This window comes from Manis pentadactyla, chromosome 4, assembly GCF_030020395.1.
Source record: "Manis pentadactyla isolate mManPen7 chromosome 4, mManPen7.hap1, whole genome shotgun sequence".
In the NCBI taxonomy this organism is placed as follows: Eukaryota; Metazoa; Chordata; class Mammalia; order Pholidota; family Manidae; genus Manis; species Manis pentadactyla.
In genome coordinates, this window is record NC_080022.1 from 110,131,288 (window position 1) to 110,151,778 (window position 20,491).

General features: G+C 51.4%; 4 non-coding genes across 4 annotated transcripts; 1 reads left to right on the forward strand and 3 right to left on the reverse strand.

Annotated features, from left to right (window-relative positions):
• Positions 1-1,265: 1,265 nt before the first annotated feature.
• On the reverse strand, positions 1,266-1,428 carry LOC130683736 (U1 spliceosomal RNA). Its single transcript, XR_008997612.1, has one exon. It is a non-coding gene; the product is annotated as a U1 spliceosomal RNA (small nuclear RNA).
• Positions 1,429-2,500: 1,072 nt separating this feature from the next.
• TRNAE-UUC (transfer RNA glutamic acid (anticodon UUC)) lies at positions 2,501-2,572 on the reverse strand. Its single transcript has one exon. It is a non-coding gene; the product is annotated as a tRNA-Glu (tRNA).
• A 13,603-nt stretch (positions 2,573-16,175) lies between these two features.
• Positions 16,176-16,247, reverse strand: TRNAH-GUG (transfer RNA histidin (anticodon GUG)). Its single transcript has one exon. It is a non-coding gene; the product is annotated as a tRNA-His (tRNA).
• Positions 16,248-16,955: 708 nt separating this feature from the next.
• On the forward strand, positions 16,956-17,029 carry TRNAN-GUU (transfer RNA asparagine (anticodon GUU)). The gene has a single exon. It is a non-coding gene; the product is annotated as a tRNA-Asn (tRNA).
• Positions 17,030-20,491: the final 3,462 nt, after the last annotated feature.

The window sequence follows — 20,491 nt, forward strand, 5'->3', positions numbered from 1 at the left end:
ATAAAACAGCAGAACCAATTTGTTACTCAACAATCAGGTAACGTATAAATGTATATTCGTATTATTCCGACAACGAAAACGGCGTTGTTCAAAGTTAGGCAATCCTGACGATTCGGACGATGTTACTGATGGAAAATAATAAGAGATCACAATTACTGAGCATTTGTGGCACTTGTACACGCATTTCCTTATTTGACGCTCAGAGCAAGCCAAGGAAATATGTACTCCCGTCGCGGAGGCTGAGAGGTTCCGCCGCTCAAAAGGAAGGTAGGCTCCGGAGGAAGGCCAGGGCAGAACGCGAAGAGGCGGAGCAGGTGGGGGGCGGGGTGGAGGGGGAGCGGGGGCAGGGCCGCAGGTGAGGCGTCGCAAGCATCTGGATAACCCGGGTGAAGAACGGGCACCCTTGCTCCACAGCCTCTCAGCGACCACAGACGTCGCGACTGCCTCCTTCGCTCTTGTCTCAGGTGAGATGCTGCAGGGCGCATCACCGTAGACCATTTCTCGTCTCTCCAAGGCGCTCAGAGGGAAGGATGGGCTGACGGAAGCGTCGCTGGGAAGTGGTCCAGCGCGCAGAGCCCCGGCTTCTGCTGGATCGTTACCCGAGTGTCTCTTCTGCGGAAGAGCGGAGCCTATACGGGAGTCTATGCCTGCTGTTCCCTGATAAGCAGTTGGGAGGGACGCCAACTTGGCCAGCTCCGTGGGCGGTGGCGACCGTGCAGGCCTCTCGACGACGAGCTCGGAATCCAGGCGCCTGAGCCGGGCCCCTCGAAGGGCCGGGCCGAGAGAACAAAGCAGCAAGGCAACGGGTTGCGTCCCTGTCCTGCCGTGGTGCGAAAACGTTGACCCGACTTCCTCTGCAAACACTGGGGAGGCGGCTGGGTCATTTCCGTGGGTGGGGGTGGGGGTGGGGGTGGGGGTGGGGGTGGGGGAGGCGGCGGCTTACTGTCTCCAAGGACACAGCTGCGGCGGAAGAGGAGGGAGAGGCGCGCAGCAGCTGGCTAGCCCCGGCCGGAGCCGCGAGCCTCGCTGCGACAGCGGGCCTCTGGGGTCCCCTTGTTCCCGGGAGGGCTGTGTTCTTCCGACCTGGCCCCAAAGCGACTGTGGAGCCAGAGGCCTCGGCGCCACGTCTCCCGCACTCTCCCGCAGACCCACGGCCAGACGCCGGGCGGGAGGAGATGGCACCTCTCGGACAGACTGGAGGCGTGGCCGGCAGAGCCAGTAGGGCACCACGGAAAACACGTCGTCTCTCTTGAGCCCAGGGACACCCGGGGAGAGCGCGAACGCGATCCCCAGCTAACAAACACTGCGCCGTCGGGTTTCCCACTTGTTCCGAAATCGCAGGCGTCAGCACGTCCGGTGCAGTGGACGAGCCCGTCCCTGGGGAAGCCACCTTCGTGATCATGGCATCTCCCCCTGCCAGGTAAGCACGAGCGCATTCCCTGCAAGCGCAGTGCGGCCTCCCATCCTCCACCGTTCACTCAGAGTCACCGTCCAGCGCTCCACCTGGCCCTGGCCGTCCTTCCGAGCCGCTCTCCGAACAGGGACTCGAGCGACGTCCCGGCGCGCACGGCGCATCAGACTGACCGCCGTTCCGCCGCGCTGCCCCCGGCCCGCTGACGCCACCGGCCTCCGCTGGGGGCTCGGTCCACGTCCCCTCCCCGGGTCTCGCCCGCTCTTCTCTTGCCTCACGGGGGGCACAGCGTGCATCCCGATAGGTCTGCGGAGCGAGTGTCGAAGGGAAAAGGGAAAACGTGCCCAGTGCCTGGTAGAGTCTACAGGGTTTAAACGCAACAGCCGTCGTGGAATTTGACTACGGTACCATTTGACTGTGGTACCACTGCTTTGACATTCGGGTGCTGATTTTTACTCCTACCCTCTGCTTCTGGCAGCGCTAACAGTTTCCATTTTGTGCATACTGCACACGCTGCCTTTGTTGGGTCCGCTACCATCACCTCTCTACACCACTTCATCTACACGCGGGGCAGCCCTCGGGCCCTCGGGGACCAGACCTACCGCTCCCCGCTCACCTTGCTCTCAGCCCTCGCAGGTTTCGCCTCCAGGCGGCCTTTGTGAACGCCGCAGAAGCATTTCATCTGCGCACGGAGCTGGGGAGGCTGGGGAGGCTGGGGAGGCTGGGGAGGCTGGGCCGAGCGGCGCGTTTGCAGGGTAGGCAGGAACCGCACGCCCGGGCGTGGCGGCTCTGTTATTCGGAGGCGGCTCTCAGCATGCCCTGCGCCCCTGGGGCGGCAAAGAGCGTGGGCTTGGGGGCAGCCCCACAGGGATCTGAACCTGAGCAAGATGCTTGACAGCCCCCTAAAGCCTCTTGCAGGAGGCCGTCATGGAGATACGCAAGAGCCTCGTGCCCGAAGAAGCGGCCGGCGGACGTTCGCCCTCGACCGCGGCAGTTGAAGACTCGGTGAGGGGACCACAGCCACGTGCAGCAACACGCAGGAGTGGAAAGGAAGATTCCCTGGGTGCGGGTCGGCCACGCAAAAGACAGTTCCCTGACCGGGAATCGAACCCGGGCCGCGGCGGTGAAAGCGCCGAATCCTAGCCACTAGACCACCAGGGAGACGGTGGCCCAGCTCCTCCCCTCTTTCTTTAAAATCATACTGACATGTCTCTCCGCGCACCCCCCCCCCCCCCCCGCCCCTCGCCTCCCACCTCCCACCTCCCGCCTCCCAACCGCCCACCCCGGGAGGTCTGGGCGTCCGACGGTGTTTGTGGCTGCGGGTAGAGGCTGCCCTTCGTCCCAGGAATCTCTTAAGACCGGCCCTTCCCTGCTTTCTCCAAAAGCGAGCCCGCAGGTGACGCACTGAGCGCCCGCCACACCCGCCAGACGCACAAGCCCCCGGCGCGAGTTGCCTGGTACCCGCCGCCGCGCCGCGCCGCGGACCTAACTGCCCTGGAGATGCGACTTTGCGAGGCGAGGCAGCCGCGCGTGACCGAAGGAGACCGCGCGGGGCCGGGGAGCGGACGAGGTTGCCGGGAGGAGGCGGAAGGAGAGCCGTCGGGGAGAGACCCCAATGCCCAACACCATAAAGGACTCTGAGGGATGCGGGAACGCAGTCGGCGTGGGTGGAAAACGCTTTTCAGCAAGGCTCGGCGGCCCTGGACGGGATTGCGGAGGTTCCCCGTACACCCTGTCGCGCCGGCGGTTCCCGGCAACTCCATCCTTCTTCAAGCTCAGGCCAGGCAGAATCTTACGAGTTCTCTCGGATGCCGGAGTTTTCCTCAGACGCCACAACCAGTCTGTCGGGAACTCGTGTTTTCTCCGCTGTCAAGTGTGTGGACGTTGACCGACAGCAGGCGTTTTCAACTTCCGCAGTGCTGCTATTCTGGATGGGATCTTTCTCGCTGGGGGAGGGCTGCGCCCGCGGCTTGCAGGACAGGATGTCCAGTGACATCCCTGGCCTCTGCTGACTAGACGCCAGGGGGAAACTCTCCCTCCTCTCCCACTTCCCCCAGTCGTGACAACCAAAAACGCCTCCAGGCGAGGCCTAGTGTCACAGCGCGGGGGCGGGGGGTGGGGGCCCAAATCTCCCCCGACTGAGAACCAGCGATGTGCACAGTCCCTGCTGTTCCTGGTCTCTGAACCTGTGCAGACCACTCCCCCGATCAGGGCACAGGGGTGGATTTAACCCTGGGCCCCCACCCACGCGGGCCAGCCAGGAGGAGGGCTGGGTGCGCCGCGTCGAGGTCCCCCTCGCCCCTTGTGGAACTCCACACCACCTTGGATTCAACCTGCAGAGAAGCTTCACGGGCCTCTCTATTCGGCTTCCGCGGGCATCCCCGAGGAGCAGGTGTCCCCAGCACGGGGAAGAACGCCGCTTGTTTGTGGTGCCCGACCTCCACGCCCGCACGCGCAGCCTCCCGGGCTCCCCCTGGTCCCAGCAGCGGGAAGTCCCGTCCTGGGCCGGCCTGAGCTCCGCCGAGACGCCCAGACCCGGAGGGACACCTGGGGGAAACCAGCTGAAATTTCCTGCAGTCCTTCCCACGAGGGACCCCGAGAGGGTCCTGAGGGGAATGAAAGGCGGCGAACCCTCTCTTACCGGGTAGGCGGAAGAGAAGAAAAATCCGATGAGGGTTCAGGATCTAGACTTACCCGTGAAGTCGACCTCTTCTAGAACCGCGTCCTTCCGCGGCTGGTGAAGCTGAGTGGGGGTCTCTTGTCTCCAGTCTGCCAAACAGACAAAGCGGACAGCGACGGCCCGGCCCGGGTGCCGGTGAATGGGCAATCCCCAGCCTTCCCAGCCGGTAGTACTTGAACTTCCCTGTACCAGGTTTCCGTGGATCCCAGGGAGGCAACCGAATACTTTTTATTTTCCCAACTGCTCTTTTTTGAGGGAAGGATCGATCTGATGGGAAGCACGAAGGAAAACCACTACAGTAAGGAAAGCAACTCTTATTGAGATGGTCACATTCCCCTCCCATCCCCTTAAAAATTAATTGCACCCATTAGTAGGTGAATGGATAAAGATGTTGTACATATGCACAATGCAATATTATCCAGCCATAAAAAGAAAACACATCTTGCCATTTGCAACACCATGGATGGAGCTGTAGAGGTTATTGTGCTCAGTGAAGTAAGCCAGGTGGAGAAAGACAAGTACCAAATGATTTCACTCATTTGTGGAGTACAACGAAGCAAACCGGAAGGAACAAAACAGCATCGGACTTACAGACTCCAAGAATGACTAGTGGTTACCAAAGGGGTTGAAAAGGGTGTGTGGGGATGAAGGAAGAAGGGGATTAAGAGGCAATATAATTAGCACTAACAATAAAGGTCAGTCACGGGGAACGCAGTATGGCTTGGAGAAGACAAGTAAATGGCTCTACAGCATCTTGTTACACTCATGGACAGTGACTGTAATGCGGTCTGTGGGGGGCGATAGGAAAGGAGCGACACACAGCAGCAATTCACCGGAGAATTCCGCTTTATTAGGGAAAGGTGCTGGGTTATATAGGAAGGGGCATGAGGTGATTGTGGTGTTACTTCTACGGGGCTGGTGGCTATTGGCTTGGTGCTGGGATTGGGAGGGGGAAGAGAGGTGATTGGGCTTCAGGTGGCTCCGGCGGGAACCGAGGACCCGGAAGAGAAGCAGGAAGTTAGCCATCTTATGGGTGGGGGGCCCTTCATTCCTCCCTTTCTCTTCTATGGGGTTGTGGACGTTGCTTTCCCTCTGGTTCCTGCTGAACGGGGGCGAACAAGGGAGTGACGGCTTGAGGACTGGGAGGAAAGGGTTGATAGGACTCCGCACAGTAAGGATGAGTAGATGTGGACTTCTTCAGGTTGGAAATTAATGAAGGTTCCCTGTAACCATAGGTCGAGGACTTGTTGATTCCAATGGTGCCAGGAGGATACGGGTGCCAGAAGCCAGGCGTCTGCGGCCATTGTTTCCAGGAACAGTTTCCAGCGGAGAGAGGGGTCCATCTCAGAGTATGGTGAGGAGGTTACGTGAGGGTGAGGGATCTTCTGTGGCTAAAAGCTGGTAGTTCCTGAGTAAAAGCTGGTTGAAAGTTTGATTAGAGATTTTACCGACTTGGGATTTGATAAACTTTACTATACAAGGCAAGAGACAGGTGAGTAGAATGATTATTATAGGGCCTGCAATGGGCCACAGCCAGGTGAGGAAGGGGTTTGTTAGTATTGAAGAGAATGGGTTGGAATTGGGAGCAGAGTGGAGGCTGGAGGCAAGGTCGGTGAGTTTGGTAATGTCAGTTTCTACAATTCCGTATTCATTGATGTAATAGCAGCACTCTTCCCGAAGGAAGACACAGGTGCCGCCCTTTTCGGCTGTAAGCAGATCTAAGGCCCGCCGGTTTTGAAGGGTGACCTTAGCTAGCGAAGTGACCTGTCTTTGGAGAGAGGCCAGGGAATCAGCAGTGGATGTCAGGGCTCCCTCAAGTTTGGCGTTGAGATCTGTAATTGCCCATAGACAGTGACCCAAGGCTCCTCCCAAAAACCCTGCCCCAATGGCTGAGGTGATTAAAGAGATACCAACCATGAGGGGAAGGAAAGCAGCCCATTTTGTGCACGAGGGCAAGGGAGGTTGGAGCTCAAGAAATTCTGCCATGCTGTAAAGTGTAAGCTGTGGGATTAGTGTGACGAGAATGCAGGGTATATTGGAGTTGGGAGGCAGTGAGTTGAAAAGACTGCCATTACACCAAAAAAAGTGACCTGGTTGCGTAAAAGTCTTAGAGCCGGAGGTAGGGGTGTAGATAGAGAGATAGTGAGGTGCGTTGGAGTGGGGAGGGGTTGGGCCTACACAGTGGTGGATGGTGAGATTATCTCTGTATTCTGGTTCCCATAGGGGTATGTCTGCCAGGGGACGGAAGGGTTGTCCTTCTGCATGGAAGGAGTAGTTGGAAATATTAAGAGGCATGGCGGCCAGCAGTGGGCGCTGTAGTGATGCGCACAAGAAACAATTGGCGGTGTTGAGGGTGTGGTTGAGAAAGATGGTGGTGTCTTGAATGAGCTGTAACCAAGAGTAGGAGCGGGGGTAAGAAGATGAAGACGCGCCGTCAAGAGTTTGGACAATGACTTTTTCGGAATGTCCGATGTCTGATGCAACTTGATAGATCTGGGAATGAGAGGGAACATACTCTTGAGAGATATGAAGGGTACTGTGGGGTTCGAGGACCCCCCATAGTAAGCTGAGGTTGTGACTCTGGTGGCCCATCGAGAGTTCCAGGGATCTGGGATCGATAAGGAGAATGAGCTGCTGGGATATTTTATGAAATGGTTGGAGGAGTAATACTGTGGGTACTGGGAGTTACCCATGTAGTGAATGGCGCAAGACCTGTAGGGACATCCCCCGTAGGTGTCTGGCCATCGCCTGCAGTAGGCTTGTTTTTGGTCATAGAGGAAGCAGAGGTAGGGAGAATAAAGGTAGCTGCTAGTGAACACTTTGGTGGAGGGAGGAAAGTGGAGGTATAAAGGCTTGGAGCAGCCTTTCTGAGGGCAGTCTGATGTGGCAATGAGGGTAGTAACTTTCGTTTGATTCTGTCTATTTCGTTTTGATTTCGTGTCTAAGTCTGTCTGACTTTGAATCGCCGTACAAAGGAGGCTGGGGTGGCGGGGAAGACAATAAGAATGAGGAAAAAAAGCGAGAGAGCAGTAAAGGAGAAAAAAGTCATGATTCGGGTATGGATGGCAAAGGAGGTGAACGGGAGATGCGGAGTTTTAAGGGATCAGAGGGATGAGGTGTGGTAGAGTAGACAGCGTCTTGGGCTGTATCCGAAGGACTCTGGATTGTGGCTGACGCGTCTTGGGTGTCCAGAGAAGGTGGGTCCTGGGTGTTTGGTTTCAACCTGGAGATATGAATCCAAGGGGTGACAGAGTTATCAGGCAGTGAGAGCTTGGCGGCTGAGGGGGTGCAGAGAATAACTGCGTGTGGACCTTCCCATTTTGGGGTGAGAGAGGGCCGATCCTCTAGCGGCTTATAAAACACTAGTTGGCCGGGCTGTAAGACAGGGGGATTTTGGGAGGCGGATGGATCAGGAAGGAGCCAATCCTGATATTTCCACAATTCGGTGCGGAGGAGAGAGAGTAGCAGAAGGGCCATATTGGGAGGAATCGGTCCTTTGTGGGAAGGGAGCCCTGGGGGCAGAATTGGGCGGCTGTACATGATCTCAAAGGGTGACAAGAAGGAAGGTTTCTTTGGGAGGGCCCGAATGCAGAGTAGAGCTAAGGGAAGTAAGCGAACCCAGTCACGCTGTAGTTCTAGAGATAGTTTGGTCAGGATGTCTTTTAGAGTCCTATTGGCTCTTTCTTCTTTTCCCAAAGCCTGTGGTTGATAAGGACAGTGTAGATGCCAGGGGAGTGAGAGCGACTTGGAGAGGTTCTGAATGATTTGGGCAGTGAACTCAGGGCTGTTATCTGATTGGAGGGAAGTGGGCATCCCGAACCTAGGAAAGATCTGGGTGAGGAGGATAGAGGAAACCGCGGATGCTCGTTTGTTAGTGGTGGGGAAAGCTTCGACCCATCCTGAAAATGTATCTACTAACACGAGTAGATATCTGGTATGCCATACGGGGGGCATGTTAGTGAAGTCTACTTGCCAATCTGCGGTGGGGACATTGCCCCTTGCTTGATGAGCAGGGAAGGGTCGGGCCTTGAGGGGGGTATTAGGGTTAGTGCGTTGGCAAATGGTGCACCTGCGGGTGATTTGATCAAGTAGGGTTTTGTCTTTAGGAGAGAGAGAAAAAAAGGATTGTAAAAAATGGATTAAGGATTGGGGGCTAGGATGGAACAGATAGTGTAAGAGGCGGAAGAGAGACTCTTTGTCCTGGGGTCAGAGGGTGTCTTGTGATAAGTCTAAAACCGCAAGGGCAGATGGATCACTGTCTGGTGCTTCTTCTGATAGGGCAATCGACCGGGCTACTCTGTCAGCTTTATTGTTACCGCTTGTAATGGAGGAGTCGTCCTTTTGATATGATTTGCAGTGGACTATGCCCAGTCGGTGTGGGAGTTGTGAAGCCTCTAGAAGTTTAGTAATTAAGGCTGAATTAGTGATGGAATTTCCTTTTGTAGTAAGGAGGCCTCGTTCTTTCCATACTGCCGCGTGAGACAAGAGAATGTGGAATACATATTTGGAGTCAGTGTACAGTGTGAGAGACGTGTCCTGGGCCAGAGTGCAAGCTCTGGTGGCTGCAATGAGTTCGGCCTGTTGATTGGTTGTACCGGGGGGTAGGGCTCGTGCCTCGATGACGTCTTTGAGGGAGACTACTGCGTATCCTGTGTAATGGGTGCCCTCATGTTTGAAGGAGGACCCATCAGTAAACCAGATGAGGTCGGAGTGTGAGAGGGCTCCTTCGGAGATCATGGAGTGGCACGGAAAGAAGTTGTGAAGGGTTTCCAGGCAATAATGCGAGGGAGTACGTGGAGAGTAGGGTAGAGGAAGAAGAGTGGCCGGATTCAGGGGCTCTCGGGAGGAAAGAAATGTCTGGATTTTGGAGGAAAGAGGACAGTAATGTCAGGAGTCTAGAGGGAGGGAGAGTCTGTAAACTTTTGTAGGTTAAGAGATCTTTTAGGTGATGTGGGGCAGAATGGTAAGGGGCACCCCGAATGTCAATTTATGAGCTTCCTTCTTCAAGAGCTGTCCAGTGGCTAATGCCCATAAGCAGGGGGTCCATTCCCGAACTGTGGGGTCTAATTGCTTGGAAAGATAAGCTACTGGGGCAAAGGATGAGCCATAATATTGGCCTAGGACTCCTAGAGCTTGACTGGACCTTTCATGAATGTATAATGAGAAGGGCTTCGACAAATCAGGAAGATGGAGAGCTGGGGCTTCTACAAGGGTTTGATGGAGCTTAATGAAGGAGTGTTGGGGTGAGGAGGATAATGGTTCTTCAGGAGAGCTCTTGCTGAGGTCATATAGGGGTCTTGCCAACAGGGAGAAGTTAGGGATCCACGCTCTAAAATACCCAGCCAGACCTAGAAAGGAAAGGATTTCTGTCTTGGTTTTGGGAATGGGCAGGTCAGAGAGGAGCCGTTTTCTGTCTAAGGTAATGGACTTTCTTTGTTGAGATAGAAGGAATCCGAGGTAAGTGACAGAAGGGGAAGAGATTTGAGCTTTGAGGGGGGATACCCGGTAACCTCTGGAAGCTAGAAGGTTAAGTAGGGAGGCAGTGTCAAGTTGAGACTGTTCCCACGAGGGAGTGCAGAGTAGAAGATCGTCCATGTATTGTAATAAGGTGGACTCAGAGTGATCATGATGAAACTGTTTGAGGTCCTGAGCTAGGTCCTGTCCAAAAATATGGGGAGTATCTCAGAAGCCTTGTGGCAAAACTGTCCAAGTGAGTTGTTCAGAATGTCTTGTGTATGGGTCCGTCCAGGTGAAGGTGAAAAAATCTTGGGAGGAGGGGTCCAGAGTGACAGAAAAAAATGCATCCTTGAGATCTAGGACTGAGAAGTGGGAGGCTGAGGCAGGGATCTGTGATAAAAGGGTGTATGGATTTGGGACTAAGGGATGGATAGGGACGATGGCCATGTTGATGAGGCGAAGGTCTTGGACGAGGCGGAAAGATCCGTTGGTTTTTTAACAGCTAATATGGGGGTATTAAATGGGGAGTGAGTGGGTCTGAGGTAATTTTTGTTTAAAAGATCTTGAATGATGGGTTAAAGGACTATGAGGGCTGAAGTGGTTAGGGGGTATTGGGCCTGACAGATATACTGAGAGGGGTTATGTAATTTGATAGAGGCAGGAGGACATACAGCCACGGAAGGCTAAGCTTTGGGATTTACAGGGTGTATGAGGGCGGAACTGGAGTTTTCATTGGGTAGATGGGGGTCGTCGGCTATGAGGGCCATTAGAAAGGGAGTACTGGGGGCTGTGGGAGTGGATATAGTTATGGAAACATGGAGGAGAGAAAGGATGTCCCATCCTAGTAAGGGGATGGGACACTGGGGCATAACCAGGAAGGAGTGGGAGAAAGGTATGGGATTGTCCTGGATTGTGCATAAAAGGGGGGGTGTTTAATGGGAAAATCTGTTTACCTCCTACCCCGACTATAGGAGTAATGGCAGGTGTGGTAGGGCCCCATTATTCTCAGAAGACTGAGAAGGTGGCTCCTGTACCTAGGAGGAAGGAGGTGGGGCGACCATCTACTGTTAAGGTAACCCTGGGCTCCTGATGGTGATGGAAATGGTCGGACGAGAATCCCCCGGGCCCCATCAATCTTCTTCTGCCAGCCCCACTACGGAGGGCTTAGGATGGGGTTTCGTCCAGCCTCGCGTTCAGGTGGTTGGGCAATCAGACCCCCAGTGGCCCTTTTTGTGGCATCTGGGGCATGGGGTGGTAGGAGATCTGGGGGAGGGGCACGCCCTTGACCAATGTCCTTCTTTTCCGCACTTGAAACAAGCTCCTGGGGGGAGCTTGTTTGTAGAGGGGCACCCAGGTTATGGTTTTATCAGCTGGGCCAACATTTGGAAATTGGCCTGATCAGCCTTTTGTTTACGGTGTTCTTTATCCTTCTCCTGGTTATGGAAGATGTTAAAGGCCACTGTTAGGATCTCAGTCTGTGGGGTAGCGGGGCCCTGTTCTAACTTTTTGAGTTTAGCTTTAATGTTGGGGTAGCTTTGAGCTGGGAAGTATGTCATAAGGACATGTCTCCCGTCAGGCGTTTCTGCGTCTAGGCTGGTATACTGTAATAGGGCTTGAGTGAGTCTGTCTAAGAACTCGGAGGGAATTTCCTCCCTCCTTTGAATTATGTCTTGGAACTTTTGAAAATTGACTACTTTACGAGCTGCCTTTTTCAGACCTGCTATTAAGCAGGAGGCAAAAATATCTCGAGAGCGGAGACCCATGGCGGTGTCATAATCCCAGTGTGGGTCTTATTCGGGGACTGCGGTGGGGCCAGGGGGATAGGTTGGGTCAGTCCTGTGGTTTTCGGTAGCGTGCGTTTGGGCAAAGTCCCAAACTCGTCTACGCTCTTCAGGAAGGAAGGTATTGGCCTGGAGCATGAAAATGTCATGATGTGTGAGGCTGTATGACTGGAGGGTCCATTGAAACTCCCTGATATATGTCATGGGATCAGTGGAAAAGGACCCTAGGCATTTCTCAAGTTGGGCTAAGTCTCCTAAGGAGAAAGGGCACGATGCCTTTGGATCCTGCTACCTCCCGGAGGGGGGCGATAATTTTGGAAGGCCCTCAGGACCGAGTCTGAGGAGGACTGAAGGGTTCTTGCTCAGTCTGGGGGGGAGAAACAGGTGATGGGGGCAAAGAAGGAGGAGGCTCCTGGAACTTAGTTAGAGGGGGGCTGAAAGGCTCATGCTTGATCTGCAGGGGAAGTGAAGTGGGGGAAGAGATGGTGGTGGAGGAAGGGGGAGGAGCTGTTGTAGGAGAGGAGGGGTAAGGGAGTGAACGGGAGGCTTCTGCAGGGGTGGAGGCAGTGGCGACGGCGGCAGTGGTGGAGGAAGTGGGAGGGGCTATAGGGGGAAGCCTGTATGGCGGAGGTTCGTCGGCTTTGTCAAAGGTAATCAAAGAGGGACTGGGAGTGTGTGGAGGGGAGGGAGACGGCTTGCAGGCTAGGAGAACTTGGGGCGGGGAACACATGGTGCAGAGGCTGGGATTTTGAGCTAGGAGGTGAAAAGCTTCGATATAGGGAAACTCCTTCCATTTTTTCAGGCACTGGCAGTAGTTAAAAAGATTGTGAGTGATGTTAGGATCAAGAGATCCCCCTGCGGGCCATTGGTTGTTATTGTCTGGGGGTATGTCGGCCAATCTTGGGAGCAGTATTTACGGAGAAGTTTTGGTTTTATATCAGTTGTCAGGGAGAGGGTAGTTAGTTGCTTGAGCAGGCATTCAAGAGGTGAACTTTCAGGGAGGTATGAGGAGGCTCCCATGGCTAAAGGACAGAGAAGGAGACAAACAGGGGAAGATGAAAGGAGATCCTCGGACTGGGAGCAGACCGCAAGGAGACAAAGGGCATCCCCGATGATCCTTGGTGGTCTGCGGAAACTCGTATATGAGTCAGAATTTCTTGGGAAGTGTGGGTCATCATCCAGACTTATCTAAGAAGGCAGAGTGCCAGAGTCACGAGGAACCTAGTACTAGAAATTTTCGGTGGAAGGAATGGAATTTTCAGTGGAAGGAATGGAAGTGGGGGGAGAAGGGAGCGTTCTCATCCGCAAAGGAGTCACCTCGTTTATGGCTGTTGGAGGAGGGGCCTGAGGGTCTGCTGCAGCTGTGAAGGCCTAAGGTGGGGAGAGTTCCCTCCTTGTCCCCGAGTGTCAGGGCCTTGCCGGACGATCACGGTCAATGGCGCTGCGATAGCTCAGGGAAGAGTGGCCCACTCCGGGGGAAAACTTACCCAAAGGCCAGAGAGGAGTGGTGAGTGTGATGAGCCAGCGCCGGAAAAAGAGGATGAGGGCAAGCTGCTGCTGGTGTCAGGGGGAATACGGGACCCAGCTGGGGTGTCCCGTCTCCTGGGTTTCGGCACCAATGAAAGGAAAGGAGCGACACACAGCTGCAATTCACCGGAGAATTCTGCTTTATTAGGGAAAGGTGCTGGGTTATATAGGAAGGGGCATGAGGTGATTGTGGTGTTACTTCTACGGGGCTGGTGGCTATTGGCTAGGTGCTGGGATTGGGGGGCGGAGAGAGGTGATTGGGCTTCAGGTGGCGCTGGCGGGAACCGAGGACCCGGAAGAGAAGCTGGAAGTTTGCCATCTTATGGGTGGGGGCCCTTCAGGGTGGACTGGATAATATGGGTGAATGGTAAAACCATAATGTTGCTCATGTAAAACCTTCAGAACATTGTATATCAATGATACTTTATTCTAAAAAAATTAATTGCACTTTCCCACGTCACTTTTAATGCACATGTGGTGGGATCTGAGAGGAGTCTAGGAGGTTCATGGTTGAACCTGGGAGGTATAGGAGGTTGAAGTGTGGTGGTCATTTTTATGTAAGCATGCATTCCAAACACAAACAAACAAATGCTTCTAGCTCACGTGGACCTTTTCTACAAAGGTGGTAAATAATAATAACTTATAAACAGATGGAAAATGCCATAAAATGGCCTTAAGTGCTTGTCGTTTCCACTGAAGTTCTTCTCCCCTGGATATGCTCACCAGTGTGTTCTCTTGTCTCCAAAATCGGACATGACCTGAAAATCAGGTTTCTGGTTCCAGCCTATTCTTCCCTTTTTCTTCTTTATCTCCACCTCTTCCTCATCTTCTTCCATATGCAGAAAAAGTCATCTGTCCCTCAGCCTCCAGTTTGCAACATCACACCCCATGATACGTTTAGCAATTTGGGGACCCTCCGTGGTACTCCACCTCTTTTATAAAGAAGAGGAAATTGTAAATAGCACAAAGTTTGTACATTTCATGGTTAGAAATAACTACAGGAAACTCCTAAGCTCAAAGGCCTGAAAAGTGAGCTAACTCCCTCCCTGTCACCACATATGGGTCCCCCAATGCCACCCAGTGGAAAACCCAGATTCCAGTGTTGAATTTTGGAGACTTTTTGCAAGTTCAGCCACCCTGCAGGCAACTGGAGATTTTTTCTCCCCAGAGGGTACAATAGAGGTTCTTTGGCCACAAGTTGGCAACCAGTGCGTGTGAGGGAGGGCCTGTGTCCCACGCTGAAACGAGAGGAATGAAGTGACTGCTTGTCTTGATCTGTGTCATGGTTACCAGAATTACTACAGGTTTGTTCTACGTGAAAAAGAACAGAACCGGGGGACTTGCACTACCTGACTTTGAGACTTACTATGAGCCCCTATAGACCAGGCGACGTGTAAATGGCGTCAGGATACATAAATAGATAAGTTGACTGAGTTGAGGGACTTGAAACTGACCTGCGGCTCAGGTGGTAAATTAGATTTCAGTCAAAACAGTTCAGGGGGGAAAGGAAATAGGTTCGCTATTGATGGGGGACAGAGGCAGCCGACAGCTTTATTTCTATCTCACACTACCCACAAAAGTTAATTTGAGGAGCATCATAGACCACAACATAAAAGTTAAAGGTATAAAGCATTTTGAGCATACTTTGTGACTTGGTGGTAGGCAAAGCTTTACTAAACAAGACCCAGAAAAAGTACGTACAAAGAAAAGACGTGATAAATTGGAATTCACCAACATTAACCATATCTTCTCACCAAAAAAGAGGCCGCTAAGAAAGTGAAAAAGCAACCCACAAACAGGGAGAAAATAGTCACAGAATATATCTGACTCAAAAACTTGTAATTATCATGTATGATGAACTCCTCTTGATAACTTAAAAAGCAAACAACCCAAGTCTTTTAGGTGGGTAAAAGACATGAACAGATACTTCAGAAAAGAAGACATACACATGGCCAGCAAAGCACACGAAAAAGTGCTGTAATATTCTTAGTGTTGGAGCAATGGAAATTGAGACCACACTGAGATGCCACTATTCCCAGTCTCCCAGCTTAAAATGATACAAGAGGAAACCCCCCATCTTGTTGTAGATATGGAACAACTACAACTATCCCGCATTGTTTGTGGGAATATAGATGTACAACCATTTGGGGGAAAAGCTTTGGCAGTTTTTCTGAAGTGGAGCATCTGCCACTCTTTGATACCAGCAATTCTTCACCTAGGTTCCCCACCACCACCCCAAGAGCAATGCAGACACACGTCCACAAGATCCCTTGTGGAAAGAATGTTCCAAGCAGCTTTATGCACAATAGCCAGTCCTGTAAACAGCCCAAATGCTCCTTAGCAGGTGAATGGCAGACAAAACTGTGCTGTATTTCTGCCAAGGAATACTACTTAGCAACGAAAGAGGAATGACCTCTGCTTTTCTCAACAATAGATAAAGTCAGAGACGATGTGCAAAGAGAAAGAAGGGTGCAGAAAAGAGTATTTGCACTGTGATTCCATTACTATGAAGTCATAGAAGAGGCAAAGGTTAAGTGAAAAGAGTCTGGATAGTGGTTGTTAATAAAGCAGAGGACAATGCCGATGATTTTGATGACGCTATTTTATCCATGAGCAGTCACCAAATCCAGGCACATATGACACCAGCAGAATGAAGTGGAGTTCTCTAGTTGGCCCCAGCTGGCAGATGAAGATGTCGAGGCACTGTCAAAAGTCCAGAAATAGCGGAAGTAAATCCACTGGATCACTGACATAGTGATCAACAAAGACTTACTGTACACAAAAAGACAGCTGGGGAACCGGGAGCGCTCACACGGAATATTGAATGAGGCTCGGGGGTATATTGTTTAGTTCATACAGTGAGGAGGCAAAAATACAGTGGGTGTTTTATTCTTCACAGTGATTCCTTATGCCCTTAGAGATTCCCTAGTGATCCGGAATTGGTTAAAAGTGGTTACCAATTTAGTTGATCCTTAGTTTCGCGCATGGATTTCGGAGGCACATTAACAAGAAGTGGCCAAAGTCAAATTTCACTTGTTTTGCAAAATAAGCTAAATTAACGTTTGCTTGCATGTCTAAATTGGTTTGTCCGCTCAGGGAATTTTCAAGTCGGACTTTCATTTGTGTTAGATTTTAACGAGTCCCCGCCTTAGGGAAGTTTCTTTTGCTCAGAGAACAGCGGATGTCCCCACGTGGGAGTCCTGTAGGGCTCCCATCCCTTCCGACCTCTTGGCGGGGTCTAGTGATTGCTCCTTGGCCCCCAGGCTAAGGGTTGAAACAGAAAGGAAAACGGAATTTTGCACTAAGAACTAGAGAAGACTGCCGTGACTCGGATTTGAACCGAGGTTGCTGCGGCCACAACGCAGAGTACTAACCACTATACGATCACGGCACGCCACAGCCCAAACGCCAGCCTGGTATCTTGCTCGATGCATACATCCAGAAAGTCATTGCAATGAACTGCGCTACTTCCTTCTCAGACAGCGGCAGGCATTTGTATTCTTGTTTCGTTCATGCCCGCTCTCCGTTTTATCCTTCCTTCCTCTAAACTCTGATACACATCTTTAAAAATAAGAAAAAATCCCCATCTCCCCGGCGTCCAGCCCGTGCCTGGGCAGGCCCGCGGGAAGGTCTCGTGGTACTCGTCCACGCCACCTTTTGGCCTCCCTCCCACTCCCACTTCCACTCCCACCCCCACCCCCACCCCCACCCCCAACCCCAACCCTGCCCTCGTTCCGGCTCCCGCCCCACCGGCCGCGGCCGAGGGGAGCTCCGGGGGCGCAGGCGACCGAGGGAAGGAGGAGCCAGGGGCAGCGCCCTCACGGGAGCCCTCCGCGCGGGCAGCTTTCCTCGGGCTCCCCTCGGCACAGGCTCGGGGGCGCTGGCGTCCCAGGCAGGTGCGGAGCGAAGCGGGTAAAGGCGTTTCGGCACCGCCCGACGTGAGGCTCTGCAGCGCGACGAACTCGCTGCATCTATCGGCCTTCTCATGTTTTGTGAAGCCCCGGCGCCTGCAAGGCCGTCGGGACAAAGGCGGGCAGCTCCGCCTAGCGCTGAATAAGGGCTGGCTCTCTGCGGGGTCCCAGGGCAGGTGTGTGCGCAGGTCTCTGTGGCGCAATCGGTGAGCGCGTTCGGCTGTTAACCGAAAGGTTGGTGGTTCGAGCCCACCCAGGGACGAGTCTTTAAACATTTTAGAATGTAGAAGGTTGGCAGTTGATTCCCCTCCGCGCCTCCTCTGGCGGGAAGGACAAGACAGACCTGCACCACCACCCAGTCCTTTGTGTCTTATGCACAGTTGGAGACCCAAGCCGCGGTCAGAAGATCGCTACCGATTCTCGCACAAGAACTCTGGAGCATAACAGGTCCCTGGGAATTCGGCAGTTCTCGACGCGGTAGAACCGTTGTTCCTTGTAACGGTGGGGTTTCCATCGTTTGTACTAGTATTTATTCAGTCCTTTCCGTATGGGTCTACGATTTTATGGTTACAAAAATGCTGCCGTAGTCATCTTTCTTGTGCACATATCTTTGACCACTTGAACAAGGCTTTCTGTAGGGCAGAGTCCTGGAAGAGCAAGTGCCTCATCCTAGCGTTTACATGTATGGTTTCTATAAGATTCCATTTTCTCCCATTTGTTGGCTTATGAGCTATAACTCTTTCTTTTGTTACTCCAGCGACTGCTGGAGGCTTTCTTTACAGCATGCATCTGTATCTCACCCACCGTCTCCCTTCAAGTCATACCGCACCTCTTCACAATTCTGTACTGCCTGCCTTTATGCTGCAGCGGTCACGCGTTTTACTTATGCTAAAAACCCAGAACCCATCGTCAATACTTTTGTTCAATCTGCCTCAGTTTCTAACGAGATTTAAATAATAAGAAAAATTCTCATATAGTTTCCCGTGCAGATGCCATTTCTGCCGTCCTTTATCCCTTTGTGGTACACACAGATTTCCATCCGATATGAGTTTCCTTCTTCCTGGAAGACTCCTTCAACATTTCTTGTAGGGTAGGTCTGCCGGTGATGAAGTCCTTCAGCATTTGTATGTCTATAGGTGTCGTTATTCACCAACATTTGCCGAGGGGGGTAGCAGGGGGAAAAGGGGGGGAGACAGAATTCCACGTTGGTTCCCCGCACCCGCCTCAGACCTCTAAAGATGTTACCCCACTGACTTCTCACTCACACTGCTTCTGATGAGAAACCTGACATATAGTCTTTATTTTTGTTTTCTGTATGAACCACGTCTTTTTCCTTCAGCTACTTTGGAGAGTTTTTCTTTTTGTAACGGATTTGAGCAATTTAATAATGATGTAACCAGATGTGAATTTCATGTTTATTCTGCTCATGGGTTGGACATACTATGATTGGAAAATGTTCCATCATTGTTTCTTCGGATTATTTCTTCTCACCCAGTCTTTTCAGGGACTGTAATTACTCATACATTAGGCCTTTTAAAGTTGCCTTAACATTCATTTTTCTTGCAATGTCTAATCTGATATTAATTCCATCTGGTGAGTTTATTAGCTCTAGAATCTTTTCTGATTCTAGTTTCCATCTCTCAAGATTGACTGTGGCCACTTGCACATGTTCCACGTTTTCACTTAACTCTGGACATAAGTAACACAACCATCATTACTGCTTTAAAGTCGCCTCTACTGATTTTAATATCCTGCCGGTTCTGGTTGGGTTTTGATTAACTGATTAGTCTCCTCTGTATGGTCATGTTTTCCCCGCCTCTTTGCATGCCTGGCATTCTTTGACCAGGTGCCAGATGCTGTAAAAGTTTACCTTCTTGGGTACTGGCTATTTTGGTATTCCTATAAATCTTCTTGAGTTTTGTTCTGGGGTACAGTTAAGTGACTTGTAAAAACTTTTGATCCCTACGAACCTTGTTTTTATGTTTTTTTAGGTAGGTCTGTCTAGGGCAGGATATTCCCACCTCTGAAACTGGACCTTCCTGGGTGTTCTTCCCGATGGCCCCAGGTATAATAACTAGTCCAGCCTGGCTGGTGGTGGCCAGTACAATTTCCTACCCTGTGTGAGCACCAGGCACCATTCCATGACCTTTTCAGAAGTTTCTTTCCTTGGCCTCAGGCAGTTTCTCCCTAAGCATGCCCTGATATGTAGCCTGCTGTATACTTGAGGGAGACCCTTTCCTTATCCCTGGATTCTCTGTCCATCTCTCTCATCACTGAATCTCTGGCCTAGGAACTCCGACTACCTTGCTGTCCACAGGCACTCAGCTTCATCTCCACAATCCAAGGAGTTGGCCTCAGATATCCCTCCTGGTGCCCAACCTGGAAACTCTGAAATCAGTGGCCAATGGCAGGGCTTGCCTTGTTTGTTTCTCACCTCCCAGGGTTTGCTGTCCTTTGCTGCCTAATTTTCAGTGTCTTGAAAACAGGCATTTCATGTGTTCTGTCTTTTTCTTTTTCAGGGTGGAGGAGGGGCACTGAGATTTCAGGCAGGAGGGTAATCCTGATTTCTGTCACTCCACCTTTGCTGGAAGCTGAAGGCATCTCTTTATGTGTTCTCCGTTTGACTAAATTAAATGGTGTGCCAGTTCATATTCCAATGTATTTTTCCAGCTCAATGAAAGAGCCTTTTCCTTCATACTCCTGCCAGCACAACAAACATTTCATATATCTGTCTGATACTCTAACAATGGGAGTGGTAGACTCAAATAATCCAGGGGGACAACAGAAGGACAACGTGGACATTACCCAGAGATAGCCTATTGCATATGTGTTTGTGGGCTAATCTTACAAGTAATTAGAAATTCTCCCAGTAATTGTGATTGTTTTCAGTGGTGACCCATGTAATCGGATCCAGACAAGACTGTCCAGAGTGACCCTGGGTTGCTTTCTGCCAAGCAGTATTGGTTGTACTGGAAAAATAGCCACTGCCCCCAGACATTGGTTCCTCTTCTCTTTCCTTTATTTACTTTTATATTGATGTATCATTGATATAAAATCTTAAATGGACTTCAAATATACAACACAGTGGCTCAACAGCTACCCATATTATTAAATCCTCACCCCCCACTAGTGGAGTTACTGTCTGTCAACATAGGAAATTGTTACAGAATCACTGGCTATATTCTCCATGCTGTACTACTATCCCTGTGACCAACTTATATTATGATTGAGAATTTTGTGCCCTTTTATCGCCCTCACCCTCCCTATCCACCCACCCCAAACACTCCCCCATGGTAACCACCAGTCACTCCTCAGTGTCCGAGTCTACTGCTGTTTTGTTCATCGTGTTTTGCTTTGTTTTTAGATTCCACAAATAAGTGAAGTCACTTAATATTTGTCCGTCTACTCCTGGCTTATTTCACTTAGCATAATACCCTCTAGATCCATCCATGTTGTTGCAAATGGCAGGATTTCTTTTTTATGGCTGAATAATATTTCATTGGGTATTTGTACCACATCTTCTTTATCCATTCATCTATTGATGGATACTTAGGTTGCTTCTATATCTTGACTATTGTAAATAATGTGGTGATAAACATAGGAATACATGTATCTTTTCAAATCAGGGATTTTGTTTTCTTTGGGTAAATTCCCAGAAGTGGAACCACTGGGTCCAGTGGTATTTCTAGTTTTAGTTTTTTGAGGAAACTCCATAGTGCTTTCC